Genomic DNA, 20163 nt, shown 5'->3' with positions numbered 1-20163 from the left:
TTTTTTTTTCTCATGGTCTCTAGGGTTCTTTCTGTAATCCTCAAGTTCAAAAGCTTCACCAGGGCATGTCTTCATGTTACTAAAGAATTTTATCACATTACTGGGGAACATGATAATTTCCTTTGTCAAATATTCATATCCCTTTATTTCAGAAGATTTTTTTTTCCCTAACATATGTTGGAATAGCTTTGTGTCTTTATCACTGTATTTGATAATTGCTTATTGATCACTGGAAGCATCAGTATTCAAATCTCTATTGGTTATATGCTTCTAATCATCTTGATTTCTTTGTACCTTGTGTGATTTTTGTGATGAGAACTTCCCTACACCAGTCTAATTTTCTGTTGGTTTCACTATTTACCATTTCTAATTCATTTTTACTTCCATAATATTGCTCTTTTCTGCACATTCTCGACTCATTTATACCAGACTTTTCAAAAATATTTTTCTGCTGGCATCTGATTTCTTTAAGACTCTGTTGTAAATAAGCTGCAATACTTTGGCCACCCAATGTGAAGAACTGACTCATTGGAAAAGACCCTGATTCTGGGAAAGATTGAAGGCAGGAGGAGAAGGGGACGACAGAGGATGAGATGGTTAGATGGCATCACTGACTCAATGGACATGAGTTCGAGCAAGCTCCGGGAGTTGGTAATGGACAGGGAGGCCTGGTGTGCTGCAGTCCATGGGGTCGCAAAGAGTCAGACATGACTGAGCAACTGAACTGAACTGAACTGTAAGTAAATATTTTTACTGGGGCCTTGGAAAGGTGTTTCTTCAGCTCTCATTGGTAGATTTTATTGATTTATTTCTTGTCCGTGTAGGATGTTCTAATCTACCCCATGCCGTTTAGTTCTGCTTTGTGTTACGTAGTGAGTCTCGCTATTTGCTGAAACATAATGTAAGTAAAACCTTCATGAAGCACCTCCTCCTTTCATGAAACACCATTCGGGTTTCCCTCTGAGCTCCTGCTGGGGACCAGACATTGATGTTTTATGTCTTCTGTCCAGCTGTGTGGTTGCCCAAAGGGGTTGGGAAAACACTGTGAGCCTGGAGACAGCTGGGGGCAAAGGGAGGCTTGGTTTGGGGTTTTTCTCAGAATTATCAGAAGCTCTGCCCCATAGGTCAGCTCCCAGGTTGGAGGAACGCTTCTGCCAGAAACTCCCCGACATTTCAAGGGGTTCCCCTGTTACAGTATAGGAAGCTAATGATAGTGAAATGAATTCAGGTGATTCTTTCTCCAGCCACCTTTGAAATAAAAAGAAACTGACTGCTGACCTTACCCGTCTTTTGAGGGAAGATAAGTCAGAGGGAAAAGTTCTCTGATTGCACTTTGGGGCTGTGCTTAAATTTCCTTTTTTGTCCTAAGTGCTATTTGACTGCATTCGTTTTTTTTCTCTTGTCTCATATTTGCTGCCAACATGTACAAGGGAATTCCTCCACACGTGTGAACCCCTCCCCCACCCCAATTAGCCAGGGGTCCACGGGGCTCTTTAGAACATGCTGTGGTCGGTCACCACTTGTGTGTCCAGAATAGTTTCCACTGAATCCAAATTGTATGCTCTGAAATTTTCAGTTTGAATGAGGAATCTTGCTTTATTCTTAGCTACTGGTATTACTTTCTGAGGACATTATTTTTGTGGGTTGAGGAGAAGAGCCAGAGGAGTCTGTAAACATATAATTTAGCTGACATCTTTCCCAGAAGTTCTTGTCATATTCATTTAAATTAACTCAGTGCAAGCAGATTTGATTCCATAATATATAATTTGAATATATGCATGACCATACTAATGACATATCTCCAGGGGTCCTTTAACATAAATATATGACAGTTTCTCTAAAGTCTTTTCAGATAGATCTGGAAAAGAATTCATTTGGCTGAAAATCTGTAATTTAGCAAAAGTGAAAATAAAGGTGTTTTTTTTTTAATCACACAGTCATAGACACTACTCTCATGCTTATCAAATAATGTCTAACAATTATATTCAGATAATTGGATTTGTTTTCAGGACGTGAGTAGAAGATTCGAAATATGTGCTTGTGAAAATAATTGGAAGCTTTCTTAATACAAGATTTAGCCTTAATTATGCACATAAATTTACACTGTTCATCATTGCTAACAACACAGGAGCTTAGCACTTCCCACCTGTGCAGAAAGATGCAGAAAAAAAGAGTGGAAAGTTAGCTGGTAGCTGCTCACTCACTTGTACGTTAAGTCAGAGTTACCAGCTTGACAGCCGATAGGGCAGCTTATACTTTCTATAAGCCTTTCTAGCCGTTGTTTTCATATATACCTGTGCTTCAACACGTAAACTAAGTGCCTAATTGCACAGGGCATCAAAAGGACACATTTGCCTGTGCACGCACGTGTGCTGAGTCGCTTAGTCATGTCCAGCTCTTTGCAACCCTAGGAGCCGTAGCCCACCAGGCTCCTCTGTCCACGGGATTCTCCAGACAAGAACACTGGAGTGGGTTGCCATTACCTCCTCCAGGAGATCTTCCCAACCCAGGGATTGAACCCATGTCTCCTGCATTGGAAAGTGGATTCTTGACCATTGAACTACCTGGGAAGACTGGCTTTTGCAAATTGCTAGGCAAAATACTTTCCGCAAAACTCAGTCAGCTTCCCAACCTCTTCTCCCAGGCTCCTTCCAAATCCCCCATGTGTGACAAGTTCAATAAAAGGAGCAAAGGAAGGCTGCATTCCGTCTCTAACTGTTGAGACTGAAGCAGACAGATCTTAACAGGGGCCTTAATTTGGCATGCTCTGGGAAGGGAGTGTGGGTGGGGCTACTTCTCAGGGACCACGGCAAGCAGGTTAAAGAACATTACGTGTAGACTCACTCAGGTGAAAGTACTGTTCAGGTCAGTAACTCAGTCGTGCCCGACTATTTGCAACCCCATGGACTGCAGCACGCCAGGCCTCCCAGTCCATCACCAACTCCTGGAGCTTGCTCAAGCTCATGTCCATCCAGTTGGTGATGCCATCCAACCATCTCATCCTCTGTCGTCCCCTCCCCGCCTTCAATCTTTTCCAGCATCAGGGTCTTTTCAAATGAGTCAGCTCTTCACATCAGGTGGCCAAAGTTTTGGAGTTTCAGCTTCAACATCAATCCCTCCAATGAACACTCAGGACTGATCTCCTTTAGGATGGACTGGTTGGATCTCCTTGCAGTCCAAGGGACTCTCAAGAGTCTTCAACACCACAGTTCAAAAGCTTCAGTTCTTCGGTGCTGAGAACAGTGTTCGGAGGTGCCCACACTCAGTCACAGTGACCAGCCAATGCTCAGCTTGCCCGGCTCTAAAATTCAGGCCGTGGACAGACTATCTCTCCAAGCCTTAGTTTCTCAGATGCAGAGGAGGTAATAGTTACCTCATCGAAATGCTACGACTATAAATTATATGAGCTTTAGAAAAGATGTTTAAAGTCCTGGATTAAATCAAAACAAAAGCTCAGTGAAGGGTTTTTCTTGTTGCCCTTATATGTATTATATCAAAGCCACAGTAGGAATGTTTACAAGTGGCTACCTGCAAGTGCTTACGTGCCAGGTCCGTGCTAGGCCATGTAAGCAACATAACAAATCGAGATTCATGAAACTGCACATAAACATCTCCCCTTGTCTTCTGCGTCCTCCTTTGTGTTTTGGAATCAGCGGGCTCTGCATCCACTGAGAATCTCAATGAATGCAGACAGATGAAGCTTTCTCGTTTGTGTCTCATTTCCTGAGTGGGCGCATCAGGATGAAAACTGAGATTTCAAAAACAAAAAGCAAAACTGTAAACAAATCGCTTCTGAAGAGTTTTCTTGGCAGGATGCAGTTGCCACTTACGTTTATAGGATGCTTTGCAGTTTTAAAATATTGTAATGTGGACATATTGACATATTGTTATCCTACATGTTTGTGTGTGTGTTTGCACGTCCCTACATAACTGGGGCTGGACAGAGTGGCATTATAGACACAGTGGTATTATCACCCCACTGCATGAATGAGGGAACAGAAGCCAAGAGCTCCTGACCAAGTAAATGGGAAGCTTGAGAAAATGTAGCCATTCCCTGACTGTAAGTTTACGCTTTGTTCTATCGAACTTCATGATTGCCCCTGGTTTGAACCACCACATCTGTGAAAGCTTCCCTAAGAGCTTCTTGATGCTAAGAGGAGAAAATGTAATCTCTGCCCTCTCTCTTTTGATCTCATCTAATACTCTCCCTTAAATGCCAAGGTATTAGCAGATAAACCGTGTAGAAATGGGTAAGTAGATGAATTGCTTTTTGTACTGTTACACGATGGATTGGAGTGGATTAAAATTTCATCATTCATCTTCTCCTGCTTCCAAACCCCACTGTTATTTTTACCATTTTGTTTAAGCCAAGGGGATATGCTTATATGACTTATGCTCTTCAGCTATGAAATCCATTTGCTTTATCCATTATACTTCAGAATGACTGATGCAGTTCAAACACATAATAAAACTAGTAATTACACAGGAAAAAAAAAATCCCTTGTCCAGTTAAGGCTAACTTAATGTAGGACACACATTTTAACTGTCTTGTTCATACATTTTTTTTTTTTTTTGACTAACATGTTAGAATCCCTAGGGCTTTTTCAGGACAGCAGTGTGATTTGATTGGCTGGATGAGTAGCACGTTCAGCCTTGAACGAGGCCATCTGTGCTCATGCTGGGCACCATATTGACTCCTTCTCTCCCCAGGCTCGTCACTGACTAAGTGAGGCATCCATGGAGGAACATCCTCAGGAGTCCTTTAGGCAGAATGGTTTCTTTAGTGTATCAGAGAAGACGTGTAAACAGTTACCTGTGGCACCTTGGGAATAAAGAGTGTGTGAAGGAATCAGTGCATATCACATTGCTGGAAGTAAACGCATATCTTAGATCTTTAAAAGTTGTTTTCAGACTTGCAAGTGGAGAAAGAATAGATATATCCTCTATCTTTCAAGGTTTCCTTTTAAAATTCCCAACAGATTAATGAGTCAGCCAAACAAAAATATTTTTCCTAACACAGAATGAAAGGGAGCATAGCAAATGTTTACATGTTGGCATTTTGACTTGCTATTGATGAGAAGATAATTTTAGGTAAGCTTGCCATTTTTGAACAATATTGCATAAAAATAAGAAGTCAACCAAATGTAGACTTAAAGAAACATCCTGAGATCAATCTTCAGTGCTTCAGACATCTGGGTGTGGAACTCCAGCTCTGGGTCACACAAGTCATACTGCAGCGGGGAGCACATAAAAAGAAGTGAGACTCCACATTGCCATTATCAGCACCTGACTCCCTTTCGATTTGTCCTATTCTATTTGTCCTCTTGATTCAGACCTGAAGGTTTCCTGGCTCCCAGCTTCTGTCAGTTGGAAGAAACTTCTAAGCTAACTCTCCTTGGAAAAACAACTCTTCAGTCTCTGCCTCAAACTGTCTTTTATGTCCATTTTGCATCTATGGAGTCTACTGTTAGAGCCCTATTGTTCCCCTTCTTTAAAGAACAGCTTGGATTTCCAAGAAGAAACCTAGAAACTCTTATCTGGATGGGTATCCTAAGTCCGCCCTGCTCTGCACTGAGGGCAAGAGGGAGGGAAGAAGGGGACTTCGGGAGTGATAGCGTGCACGGGGAAGGTAAAGGGCCTCTCTTGTTTTTATACTGTTATGTGTTCAATCCACATTCGTTTTAAGTTAGGCATTCCTTTTCTTAGGAAAATCACTCCCAATTTCTAAAATTCCTGAAAAACCACTCCCACAGTTTAAAAAAAAAAAAAAAAAGAGCTTTCTTTCTTTCTAAGGGCAATTTCCCTTCAAATATTTTCTAGTTTTTGGTAGATTTGACACTCAATATGCAATTTGTCTCTTTCATAAATGTTAATTTCAAGTCTTTGCAAAAGATGTATATTTTGGGAAACCCTCATACGTTTTAGAAGCAGCTGACAACAGAAGGAAATCACCTGTGTCTATAAATATAGCTTCTGTTGCTGTCATAGGTTCAGTAACAAAAAGGAGGGAAATAATTTCGCTTTGTTCCTGCCAGATTCCCAAGGCTTACGTGTTTCTTCGGGAATGTTCTAATGAGTCACAGTTGCTATCCTTGTGCCCAAATGTGGGGTCTTCACGGCATCTAGAAATGAAGACACCCTACAGCAGTCCCCCTGAAGGAAGAGGGTCTACTCGAGCTCTCTATGGAAGAGTTCTACTTTCCCTTTCTCACACTGAAAGTGGAAGAGGTGGAATGGATTGAAGAGAGGAAAATGCTTAATTGGTAGAAACCAAAGATCCATCTCCTCTGCTATAGTTAAAATACGAGGAGGAATGGAGTTATATGCTCACAAAAGCATTAGCCTCCGGCCTTGAATTTGCAAAGGCACTAAAAAGAGAAGTTACTGTTTTACTGCCATTGATCCAGCGCACTGCTGAGATTCAGAACTGAGGCCAGATTTATTGTAGGGGGTATACCCCCTAGTAGCTAAATTGAGGGCGCTCCCTTGCACTAATTTATCATTTATGACCTGTCACCAGTATAATTTGTTCATCTTTTAATGCTTCACCCAGAAATATAACTTCTCATTAAAAAATTTATTAATGGTCACATAGCCAAAACAGAATAAATATGAAGCATGTGAAAAATTCTGGTGAATTCTCACAAATGCAATAACCTAGACATTAATATAACTTTCCAAACCAGCTACATCTGCTGTCAGGCAGCTCTACTGGGTCTGCTTGTGAAGGTTAATCCTTTTTCCTTAATAATCCAGTCTTTTTAATTCACCAGTAGAGTAGTGTGCAGAATGAGGTAAGAGGACTCCTGAAAACCAAAAGAAGTAACGCATTGGTCCCCTGTCAAGGCCTATGTAACTGGTGAAAATAAATGGGAGACTTCCCTGGTGCTCCAGTGGTTGAGAATCCGCCTTGCAATGCAGAGAATGTGCTTTCCAGCCATAGTTGGGGAACTGGGATCCCACACTGTGTGGCAACAAAGTCCGCACGCTGCAGACAGTCTGCAGGCTGCAACGAAAGACCCTGCATGGAGATCCCAAGTGCTGCAGCCAAGACCCAAAGCAGCCAAATGAATAAGGTTTAAACAAATAAATGGGATCAAAACAAGTGCTCACTTCTAAATATCATAAATATCATGCAGCTATTAAAACCTGAGGGATTTTTTAAAGATATTATTTTTTAGTGAGAAAATTAAGATGCTGAGAAGGTCACGTAATACACTCCATTCTGATGAGGCAGCAACTGTCACCCTAGATGTGCATTTGCACGTTTGCACAAGAGGATATGAGCGAGAAGCAAGACGAGCTAAGACAAAGGGCTCACGTGGGGGCCCTGGAGGGCCACGTGGGCAGGGAACTGAGCCAAGAAGGGAGCAGCAAGAGGGAAAGCAAGATGCCGGAGTCGGGAAGGATCCATGGTGCGATACTCTTTCCGTAAAATTAGATGAATGCTCATACCCATGGAGAAATGCATGAGAACATATTTGCCCAAACAGTAGTGGTATCTACTTTAAGGTGGCAAAAACTCAAAGGATGCTCCTTTCTTTTTATGTCTTTCTATATTTTTAAAATGAGTATGCATTATGCATTAAAAACACATTTATTTCACAGTGATAAAAATAATCAATATCTTAGCATGCTTAATGTCAGATTATTTTGGTTATTAAGAGAATGTCAGGCTACTTACCAGGAACCAAGACATGTGACGCATTTGCGCCTGCTCGTGGTTTTCTGTAAAGGAGCTGTAAATGCATAAACACACAGACATGAATCCATGCCTGCCTTTACACGTGCATGCATGCTTGCACACACACCGGCAGGCGTGCCTGCACATTTCTGTGCACATGTGTGCATGCACAGACATATTTGCACATACATGCATACAACTATATGTGCACACAGATACGGAAACTTACATGCACACACACGCAAATATACAGGGAAATTTACATGCACACACACGCACATACACAGGGAAACTTACATGCACACACGTCTGCAGGCATACATGTGGTCCAGAAGAAAAACTGGCCCAGAAACCAGGGCAACAGAACTCTAAATTCTCTATTCAGAGGTGTGTTTCTGAATATTCACAGGCCTCAGTTTCCTTATGTATAAACTGCAAGTAGGAAAATGGTCAGTGATTTTCAAACCCAGCATTTTCATACAAGTACATAAGGAGTTTTACAAATGTGGCAGTCTTACAAAGTGATTGTTTTCAAAAATGGAAAAAATAAAAGCAATATATACCAAGAAAATGCTATATGTTATAATTTAACACCCTGAAGACCACGAATACATCAACTTGTGCTGGCCAATAAACTCAATTTTTATAAGGATCAGTTTACAGTTTTCCCAGATATTTATCTGTGAATATAGTTGAAGTTCTTGTCATCATGTAATTGCTAGAAAGCCTATAACTGCAAACTCCTCCTTTCATTCCATCTTTGTATTTCAGTCTTCAAACAAATGCAGGGAAATTCAGTACCTCTCCTATGGGTGCCAGATACGCCTGGACAGTGGGCTACAGTCCACACTCACCAAGACACAGCAACGGAGTGTGTAAAACGAGCATATACAATACATGTATCATGTTCAAAATTTTAGAACTTAGAATAAATATGCATGCTTCAAATATGAGTTTTAATAAACTAAATAGCCCGTGTGTATGTGTGTTAGTCGCTCAGTCATGTCTGACTCTGTGACCCCATGGACTGTAGCCCACCCGGCTCCTCTATCCATGGGATTCTCCAGGCAAGAGTACTGGAGTGGGTTGCCATGCCCTCCTCCAGGGGATCTTCCCGACCCAGGGATCAAACCCAGGTCTCCCACATTGCAGGCAGATTCTCTACCATATGAGCCCCCGGGGAAGCCCAAACTAAATAGCATGCATTCCATTTATTAAATGATTAACACACTTGGAAATTCAGCTCAAGTGTTAGTATGAAACTAAAACATAAGTTGCAGAACCAATGAAATAAATGTGAATGATTTCAACTTTCAATGAATATTGAAACACAGGCATCTGTGATTTTAAAGACAAGACTACTACATGCCTCAAAATGTTGTAATGCACTGTAGGCTATTTTCTACCCAAACAGACTTTTTGGCCAACCCAACACCAGGTATGCTTTAACAGGTTAAAGAAGTTGGCCTTTGACTCTCTCCAATTTGAACACTTTTCAATTAAGGGATGCAAACAGTTTTTAGATACTGTATTTCATCACTCTGAGATACACTTTTCTCTTTGAAATTTGAAGACTTTTGTCCCCTGGGTAGCTCTCACAATGGATGGCATTGATCCATAGCAAGCCACCTGAGCTGGGCTATACTGGTTTCCAACTGCCTGGACATATCTGGTTCTACTGGTGAGACTTCATTGGTGCTCACCACTCTTCCCAGCTTTTCTTGCTTCCTTGGACATGTGGAACAGTTAAACTTAACCATTTCTTTGAAATCAGGGGTCACTGTGAGATGTTCTTAGTCCAGTGAGATGTGAAGAGAAGGATCACTTGCCAGTTTCAGGCAGAAGCAGATTTTTTCATACTTTTTTTTTTTTTTTAGCACATATTCACTTGTTCAGTAGCCAGCATCACCTATGCAGAGGAGATCCACAGTGAGTTTGAATAAAATTTATCAAATATACTTGTTGAAAATGAAATAGCATTTGCTAAATCTGAAACTCCAGGGAAATAGTTTTGAAGATAAAAGACTTCACAAGATAACCAGATTCTAGAATTCACTCCCTACAAAGCTTCTGGGCTAACCCATTAGGCACATAGTTTCAGAACTAGGTAAATTCACTGCTGTACTAAAATTAATAGCGAGACAAATATGACTATCTTGAAAGGAAAGGAAAGCAAAGAAAAAGGAATAATGGAAAAAAAGCCTCAGTTTCTCACAGTGAACTTAAACACTGAAGTCACAGCGTACTATTTCCCTGGAGTTTCAGATTTCGCAAATGGCATTTCATAGCCAAAAAGTATATTTGTTAAATTCCTTCTATGGGCCAGGCACTGAATTGGGTTATAGGTGGTAAGAAAGATAAGACACAGTGGGCTTTCTTACAGAGCAGAGAGCTTATCAGGAAAGATGGAAATTCAAGAGTAAGAATCCCATGTGGTCCCACTGCTGGGAAGGGAGTTCCTTGAGGTGAGTTCTAGAGGAAGAGACAGTTAGGTTGGAACCTGGAGGAAAAGTGTCTGGATGTTAAAGGGGAATGGAGAGATGATTTTCATCAGCAGGAACTAGACATATGAAAGCTCGGGAAAAGAGCATGGCACGTTTAGCCACCAGACTCCCGGAGCCCAGACAGTGGGAAGGCACAGGGGACTCTGAGTGGCTCAGCTGTGCAGAGAGAAATCTGGTTTGATGCAAATGACTCAGGTGCATTTACCTTATACTGTTAAAAACTACCTTGAGTTTCAGATTTCAAAGGGAAAAGTTTGTGAACCACATCTTAAAAGGAGAAAAATGTATCACTCTAGAGAATTTCTCAAAGACTAGTGGAAAAAGTAAGTTTTCAAATTTCCTGTAATCTACAAAGAATGAAAGGATAGTGCCTCCAAAGCTGAAGATGGCAAGATTTTTTAGCAATTCACAATCAAAGCTATGCCAGGTTGAAGTGGCATTGTTCTGCCCACCATAATGCCAATTATCCTAAATTTCAGAAACACTTGGGTGCAATAATTCTAGGAAAGTTTTTTTTTTAAAATAAGATAGAATAACTGTAATAGAACCAGAAATTCTAAAACTGTTTAGATACTTAGGAACTGTCCAATGATCTGAAATGTACCCTGGATAGTTGTGTTAATGACTGCAAATGCTTACATCGAGCATATTAATATGTGAGTATTCCAGAATCTAGACTGCAGCACTTAAAAAGTAAGAGCTGTAACTTCCTTGCTACAGCTTCTGTATCACTGTCAGAATTTCCTGAAGATCATAAACTACTAGAAAGTGTGAACCAACCGCCTAATTCTTTGTATACATTTTGACATGATATTAAATACTTAATGATTAGTTTTTCAGAGTAGACGATGAGATTAAGTGCCAAAATCATAACAATTCTGAGCCACAGCTCCTCACAATGAGCTGTGTTCAACAAATAATAACAAGTATAAAGGATTAGCAGATCTGCAGGAAGTTGGCTCACAACCTAATTAGCAACCAACATTGACAATTTTCAAACTTTAGCCAGAAATATATTTGCACGTGGGCTTTGCTGGTAGCTCAGCTAGTAAAGAATCCATCTGCAATGCAGGAGACCCCAGTTTGATTCCTGGGTTGGGAAGATCCACTGGAGAAGAGATAGGCTACCCACCCCAGTATTCTTGGGCTTCTCTGGTGGCTCAGACAGTGAAAGAATCTGCCTGCAATGAGGGAGACCTAGGTTTGATCCCTAGGTTGGGAAGTTCCCCTGGAGGAGGGCATGGCAAGCCACTCCAGTATTCTTGCCTGGAGAACCCTCATGGACAGAGGAGCCTGGTGGGCTACAGTCCATGGGGTCACAAAGAGTCGGACAGGACTGAGCAACTAAGCACAGTACAGCATATATTTGCATGTATTCCACAGAGAAAACAAACATCAGCTCAAAAACAGTCACAATTAACCCTACATCCTTTATTTAATTTTTCATATATTTACATTTTAAAACAGAATGTATTTGTCATTTAATGCCAGCAGATATATTCAGTTCAGTTCAGTTCAGTCGCTCAGTCGTGTCCAACTCTTTGCGACCCCATGAATCGTAGCACGCCAGGCTTCCCTGTCCATCACCAACTCCCGGAGTGCACTCAGATTCACGTCCATCGAGTCCGTGATGCCATCCAGCCATCTCATTCTCTGTCGTCCCCTTTTCCTCTTGCCCTCAATCCCTCCCAGCATCAGAGTCTTTTCCAATGAGTCAACTCTTCACATGAGGTGGCCAAAGTATTGGAGTTTGAGCTTTAGCATCATTCCTTCCAAAGAAATCCCAGGGCTGATCTCCTTCAGAATGGACTGGTTGGATCTCCTTGCAGTCCAAGGTATTCTCAAGAGTCTTCTCCAACACCACAGTTCAAAAGCATCAATTCTTCAGCACTCAGCCTTCTTCACAGTCCAACTCTCACATCTATATTAACTGGGCTCAAAACCAGTAGTCCATCCGAACACTTGAAAAATTCATTTGAAGTGGAATCTTGGGATTTCGGTTAAAAATGGCACTTATTTGTCTCTCTTTTCCATGTCTTCCTGATAGAATATTCACATATTTTTTTAAAAGGGAACTATTTAAATGCTTCAAATAGGTAAAGAAACTGAGAGTGAAAGTGGCTCAGTTGTGTCCAACTCTTTGGGACCCTATGGACTGTATAGAATTCTCCAGGCCAGAATACTGGAGTGGGTAGCCTTTCCCTTCTCCAGGGGATTTTCCCAACCTAGGGATTGAACCCAGAAATCCCACACTGCAGGCAAATTCTTTACCAGCTGAGTCGCAAGGGAAGCCCAATAATATTGGAGTGGGTAGCCTATCCCTTCTCCAGGGAACTTTCCCAACCCAGAATTGAACCAGGGTCTCCTGCATTGATGGTGGATTCTTTACCAATTGAGTTATTGTAAGGGTGTCAATAATGGACCAGAAATTGGGGGTTCTTTCAGGACTTTGTGAAGAAACTCCAACCCCTTGTATACTCTCCCTTCCGGTATAAATAGAATAGTTGATCTCAATAGCTTTCAACACAACAGTCAAAAACTACTCTGCAAAGAAAGTCATCTTTGTCATGGGGAGAGTGTGTCTCTGAGGCCTGGAGAAATAAAAGCAGAATTTGAGGCAAATTAATTCTCCAGTTCTGAAGCACAGTCTCCTTGCACAGGTGAATCTGGAATTCCTTGGATGGAATTCCATCCAGAAGAGTGGAATCTGGAAGACGAAACTTGAGTTCTTGCAACCACCGTAAAGGAAAGACAGCAGAGAGGACACAAGGCATCACACCAAGAATTTAAAATAAGATTATTAATACACCCAAAGGCATTAGGGCAGACGAGTGTACTAAAAGCAGAAATAAGGGACTGCATGGAAGAGTACTTGGCATGAGAAAGTATAATCATTTAGATAGAGAACCCATGGATAGGGGAAATAGAAGATGGACAGAACCAGGAACGAGACAGAGGGCTGCAAATGCAGGAGAACTGCCCCCGAGCAGTGGGACAGCACAGAATAGACAGCACAGGGGAAGCGAAGCCACACGGGGGATGAAATAGACTTGCTGAACCAAGATAAGAGGAGCTGAGAAGGACAGGCAGTGGAGGAAGGAGGCAGATCAAGAATCGAAATGAAAATTTCAGGTGTCAAGACTTCTCAAGCTCCAAACAGGATAAATAAGGAAAGCTCACATTTGGACATCACAGTAAAATTTGAGAGCACCAATGATTTAAAGAATCTAAGTCTATCCAGAGGAAAAGTGGTAAGTAGATGATAGATATCAATGCACAGGAGTTTGAGCAAGCTGCAGGAGTTTGAGCAAGCTCCAGGAGTTTGAGCAAGCTCCAGGAGTTTGAGCAAGCTGCAGGAGTTGGTGATGGACAGGAAAACCTGGCGTGCTGCAGTCCATGGGACTGTAGAGAGTCGGACCCAACTGAGCGACTGGACTGAACTGAGCTGAGATACATATAGATAGGCACATTCAGACAGATTCATATATACATATATTTATACATGCACATACTTACAACAGAACAGAAGCCTGCATGATACCAAACTGCCGTTGGCCACACCAGATACAAAAAGACAATCAAGCAGAATTTTTTTTTAAATTACAGGAGAAAAAAGTTGGAAATTATTTTTGAGTAACCATGTAAATGGGTTCAGTCCCTGGGTTGGGAAGATCCCCTGGAGGAGGGCATGGCAACCTACTCCAATGTTCTTGCCTGGAGAACCCCATGGACACAGGAGTCTGGCAAGCCACAGTCCATGGGGTCACAAAGAGTCGGACATGACTGAATCAACTTAGTATGCACACACAGCCATGAGAACACGTCCTATCTGTCAAGGTCTTACTCTCTCCTTCACCCCCATATCCAATCCCATGTCGACTCTCTTGATTCTACCTCCTGAAATATCTCAAATGTAATCTCCCTGTTCTATTTCCAGTGCCCAGACCCTATTTTATACCCAGGTAAGTAATCCTCTGACCGATGGGTTGCGAAGGTCTCTAACTGATTTTCTTGCATCCAGCCCCGCCTGGTCAATGCTGAACACAGGTGACCTTGTCTTGTCATATCTGGCTTTGCTCTGATTTCCCAAGTGAACAAAATTAAACCTAATTTTTTTGATCTACTATATGAGTCTTTTAGCAGAGCCCGTGTCAATAACCTCACGGAAATGCTTCTGAATGGCACCACGTTCAAGAGAGACACAGGAATCGTCTTCCCATGGAGGCATCCATCTCCATTAGGTCCTCTGCAAAGATAAGAGCGCTTCTGTAATAAACAAGGCCCAGTGCAGTGGAAACAGGAAGATCTGCTGGGTGGCCACTCATCTGCATGCAGGGGACACGAAAACATGGCAAAGGAGATGTTGTAAATCACCCGGGAGCCCATGACGGGGCCTCTCGGAAGGCCTGGCTCAGAATTATTAATTAAAGCTTCCTCAAGGCTGGTTTGTTTGCACATCGGTTGAGCTAAGCCACACTGGTATCCCTGTAAATAATAAGACAGCCCGATTAGGCCCAGTCATTAATTAAGTGTCTTCGCCGTGAATAAACAGTGAAATCTTTCAGTCTGAGAGGCCTATGGCACAGTGATAAATATGCAGCTGTTGACAGTCGTGGAACCCAGCTTGACATCTTCATTCGTTAACCGGAGCTCCCTCCCCCAGGGCCGGGCAGCTCATGTCACAGGGAAGATGACACGTCTGCTGCTCTTGGTCCCTAAACTGACACCATAGGCAAGTTTACGAACAACCTACGTTGGGAATAAACAAAGGGGAAAACGGTCCAGACCCTTCACGGCAACCCACAACTGTCACATTTAATTGTCAGAGGCACTGGCATGCTTGAAGCACACGAATTTGGATAAAAACAATCCAGTGCTTTACTTGTAGGAAAATGTCCAAGTCTGTTATTTTAAAAAAAAAAATCATTTGCGGGTCCAATTGCAGACACTTTCAAAACTGTTAGCTGTTTTCTAACTTTTTTTTAATATTTGCAGCAAATGCCCCTAAACTGATGATACGGTATAAACAATCATCACATTTATAATGTTTGAAAAACAGCCTTCTCTACATCAAACACTCATAAATTTCCTCATACTCATCTGCCTCTGGAAGTGCTTTGCAAACTCTAAAATACACACCACACAGAAGGGGTTGATTCTTTTTCATTGTAATTTCTCTATGAAGCCATAGTTGCTAATAAGGGTTAGAGTACAGTGTTAGTGAACCTAACCAGCATTCGAGAACGAAGGAATTCTCTAGTTCTCCCAATAATCACCTCCATCACCTCTATCCCAAGGCTGCCAAGGAAGTTATAAACAAGAGCCAGCATGATGGTGGAGAAGCACCCCCTTGTTAGGAATCATTCAAGGTCAGAAGAAGAACTCTGAAACAAGTAAACAAACGAAAGCAGACAAAGAAATGCCTGCCAAGGTCAGTGGATGCCGGACAGATGTGGGGTGTTGGGGAATGATCAATCAACTCTCATCTCCTCTCTCAAGGACTCACTCTGAAACCTGACCCTCACTCCGCAGAGCAGCCTCAACCTGCCGAACATGGGTGGGCACCTACTCCAGCTTCAGTGAGACTCCCCTTCACAGCTGACCAGGTTATCCCAATGATGATCAAAACAACAGCAATACTAGCTCTTATTTATTTGAGTGTTTAATATTGTCCTGGTTATGTGTTCATCACTTGAAATCCTTAGAGGGGCCAAATGGTAAACAAAAAAAGAAAAAAGGTGAGATTGGTAGTTTATCCTTTTTATTAGTGAATAAACTCAAGGTTACAAATGGTTCTTAATTTCAAGAGCAGAATTTGAGTTGAGGCCTGTCTGACTTCAAGGCCTGCCTTACCTACCCTGTCTACCTACAGGCAGGGGCTGGGCAAGTTGAATATCTTTAATTTTATCTTATGGATGATAGAGGTGAATTATGATGCCTGCTTTACATGAATTTTGTACTTGACTCCCCTCGCAAAAAAAAAAAAAAAAGCAATTCAATTGTGCATGGAAGCTTTACTCATACTTCATTTGTGTCAATAAATATAATGATTCAATATTTTACTGTCATTTTAGTGGAATTAAACTTAGAAAGTTCTATTTTATGTGTTGTATCTCATTCTACTGCAAAGACAGTTACCCCTTAAACCTGGGCTGCTGGTATGAGCCCTCGAAGCTCCGGTACATGGAGGGGGCAGGGAGTGGTCAGGAAGGGTTTGGTTCCCCCAACTGGCTAACCAGGTAAAATCCCCCTTGCTAAATAGTTCAGGATAGCTGCACTGTATTATTGCCCTAAGACATCGTCACTGGTAAGATCAAGGAAGCAAGACTTAAATTTCCATGACTATCCAAGACATCAGAGAATATTCCACCTGCAAATTCTCCTTGGATTCCTTCCTTCTCGCCGACTCCAACTGCTCTTCACCCTGTTGTGTTTTGCCCTTCTTGTGGTTAAGGAACAGCTGCTCAGCAGTCTTCTATAATTACAAGAATCTGAAGAAATATCGTTCACTGTCTAAATCCTTAAGGAGGGTGACATTCCTTTTCCTTAAGGCTGATCATCTCCACTGCAGAGATGCCTGAAGTCTCCATCTGAAGATGCAACCTGAGATTTCAAGCACTGTATGATGTTAGCAGAAAAAAATCACCAGCTTTTTTTTCTTAATTTGGATTTTTCCCATGTGTGAATGTCCACTTTTTTCTGGGCACACGTCTGTGTACTGACCATGTCCCACATCTAAAAGGGAAGTTTTAACCGGTAGAATCCGCCCACTTTCAGAGAACACAGACTGACTCCAAGATGTTCTCACTTGTTTGCTCTAATAGGTTTCCTTGTGATGTCCCTCTAACAGCCAGGAGTCCCAGACACAAAAGGTATCTACCCAGCTGAACACTGAGAGTTCCGGGTTCTATTCTTCACACAGCATCCTGGCACGTAACCAGAAGACTGTTATAGATGACAGTATTTAATCTACAGAGTTTTCCATCTACAGGATGGATATTGGAAGGAACTGGATATCACAGCAAAGTTAGACAGTTTATGAACTCTTCTTTTTGAGAGACACAGTTTCTTCCCAGGGAACATACAGAGCACAGAGTAAGAGGCAGGTTTCCTTTACCATTTAGTTTGGGTTCGCATTTCACATCTCAAAACACAGGAAGAAAGCGGTTCCAATGTTTTCTGACCCAGTCCTCACTCCAATTCTCCTGGCATTTATCTCTCTTGTGTACGAAAAGCTTCTTTTGAAGTCAGAACTTCAGGCATGAAGGAAGAAGGAATTCATCAAGAGAACTGAATTTGGAAAGATTAAAATGTAGAGCTTTAATATAGCTATAGCTGACACATGTCAGGGAGATAAAAGGAAGATTTTGGATTCTAAGAACAGTGTCAGAACTATGAAGCTCTACTTTTAAAATACATATGATTTTGATTGAACTTTGTAGGGGGAAAAAATCAATATAATCAACCACTCTAGTGAGTAGATTGAGAAAACGTACGTGGTCCTACAGCGTTGATTTTTTTAAATGGGAAAAGAAAACAAGCTTTCACCGAAAACATTTCAGATGTAGTTTCTAACAAGGGATATTTCTAAGTGTACTCAGCCTAGAGAATCTGCGCTCTCCAATTTTATCCAGAGCCAGAGTGTCATGCAAACCGTCTTATTTATACAAGCAAGGCAGAAAGGTACTAGACCTTTTCAAAATGGATGAGAATGAAAAATAAGCGTCCTGTGTGCGTCATTAAGGACACTCCTAGTGTCAGGTCAACGAATCTCTCAGTGAGGGAGATTTTCAGTTATGTCAGCCACTAAAATTAACTACTGAAATAAACTGAATTAAGAATTTTTAAAAAATAAATGAAAGTTGACAAATTATGCCCACTTACCAACAGTTATCATCAGATATCAGAGCCTAAGAGGTTTGAGTACATAAAAATTTGGAAATGATCAATCTCTCTACAAAAAAGAACAATTATACTAAAAATCTATTCATGTAATAAAGAAAGATGAAGTTCTGAGAGATTCATTTCAACATTTATCCCTTCTCACGCCGCTCTAAACTACAGAATGCATTTTAAGGGTGTTGTTGCCCTCAAGCATACATATGTCAGTGCAGGTATACGTAAGAGACAGGTTCGATCCCTGGGTCAGGAAGATCCCCTGGAGGAGGGCATGGCAATCCACTCCATACTCTTGCTTGGAGAATCCCATGGACAGTGAAACCTGGCAGACTAGGTCCATAGGGTTGCAGAGACTTGAACACGACTGGAGCGACTTAGCACACACACACACACACACACACACACACACACCATCAAGTAGAAATCCCTTTATGAACATGCTAGAAATCCATTGCCAACAGCTCTAGTCAGCTTGTGTTTTCCCAACCTAAGGTAACCCTGAGATGTTTTCAGGACAAGTTTGCTCAGAGTTTTCTGATCAGGTGTGATTATAATGAAAGTTCAGATTCTAGAAAGAAAAATTTTAGAATGTCAAGTAGTATGCTAATTATTATTATTATTAACCATGAAATAATCACCAGAAGAATGAGGTTCCAGCTCAATAAATATTTTTGCTACTTCATCAACTTGCTGATTAATAAATTATGATTGCCAGATTAAAATCTTAAAGTTGATATTTTCCTTTAGAAAAAAAAAAACAATAAAACAGAGATGTAAGTCTCTCTCTCTCATGCTCATTATAAATGTATGCAAAAGACATCAGGGGAGAAATGATCTCAGGGAGAAGCGATGGATTCTACTTTGTCTGGAGGAGGCATTCAAGAAGACATTGGCAGCTGGCATTCTGTTGGTCTCTTTTCTGGAAGCTCAAGAAAGCAGTGCAGGTTAGGTATGTGGGCTCCTGATTGCTGGGCACTGCTGGTGATTGAAACCATAAGAGCTGATGGGGTCACGCAGCCAACAGGTGTAAACAGGAAGGACACGAGGACCTGAGTACCCTCCCGAGATGATCACGGGGAAGAAACCCAGCGAGGAGAGCCAAAGGCAACAGCTGAGCCACGGCATCAGGAAAAGGAGGGTATTAATTAGGAAAGAAAACTCCATTGTGTTTAAGGTTTCTGGGAAGTCGAACAAGATGAACGGTGAAGATCGACCACTGAAATTTAAAAAAGAATAAAGAAAAGGTCATTGGTGGCAAATAATTTGGTGAAAGCAAAGCGAAGTCTCTGGCTTAGATAGAGATTAGGAAGGAAGTGGAAACAGGAAGCATAACAGCTCTTTTGACACTTTTGGTTGTGGAGAGAGAGAACAGATGCTTGAGGGAATGTGATGACCAAGGGAGGGTCAATGCTGTTTGTTATGAAGACCAGGGAATATTAGGGATTGAGATAGTTTGAAAAGAAGCAAGAGATGGGGTTTAGAGGTAAAGGGTCTGGCCATGCACTTTGCAAAATGGGAGCGTAGTTATTACACCTACTCTACAGGAAAGCAAACAGACAACAAAAGAACCTGATGCTTCAGAGAGAGTAGAATCTGGATTCAATTCCTAGTCCTTGGGCAAAAGCTTCTTTATTTACGGTACAGATGATTATACCTACTGTAAAGAGGCGGGATGAGATCTGAATGGGGCAAGCGTGAAGTGCCATAGTGCAGCGCCTGGCACCCAGGGAGCACTCTAGACGTTGCCATGGTGCTGGTGGGGCAGTGCTTTGAGAAACTCGTGTCCATCGCGTTGGTGACGCCATCCAACCATCCCATCCTCCTCACCCCTTCTCCTCCTACCCTCAATCTTTCCCAGCATCAGGGTCTTTTCCAGTAAGTTGGCTCTTCACATCAGATGCCAAAGTATTAGAACTTCAGCTTTAGCATCAGTCCTTCCAATGAACATTTCAGGACTGATTTCCTTTAGGATGGACTGATTTGATCTCCTTGCAGTCCAAGGGTCTCTCAAAAGTCTTCTCCAGCACCATAGTTCAAAAGCATCAACTCTTCAGTGCTCAGCCTTAGTTCAAAAGC

At 41.7% G+C, this 20163-nt stretch overlaps 1 long non-coding RNA gene across 1 annotated transcript; it reads right to left on the bottom strand.

The window, feature by feature from the left end:
- Window positions 1-2942: 2942 nt before the first annotated feature.
- On the bottom strand, window positions 2943-19951 carry LOC120862983. Its single transcript, XR_005720895.1, has 3 exons — window positions 19915-19951; window positions 17685-17690; window positions 2943-3004 (listed from the first exon to the last, which is right to left on the bottom strand). It is a non-coding gene; the product is annotated as an uncharacterized LOC120862983 (long non-coding RNA).
- Window positions 19952-20163: the final 212 nt, after the last annotated feature.

Source organism: Oryx dammah, unplaced genomic scaffold (genome assembly GCF_014754425.2).
Source record: "Oryx dammah isolate SB20612 unplaced genomic scaffold, SCBI_Odam_1.1 HiC_scaffold_4, whole genome shotgun sequence".
In the NCBI taxonomy this organism is placed as follows: Eukaryota; Metazoa; Chordata; class Mammalia; order Artiodactyla; family Bovidae; genus Oryx; species Oryx dammah.
This window is presented reverse-complemented; position numbering and strand designations above follow the sequence as displayed.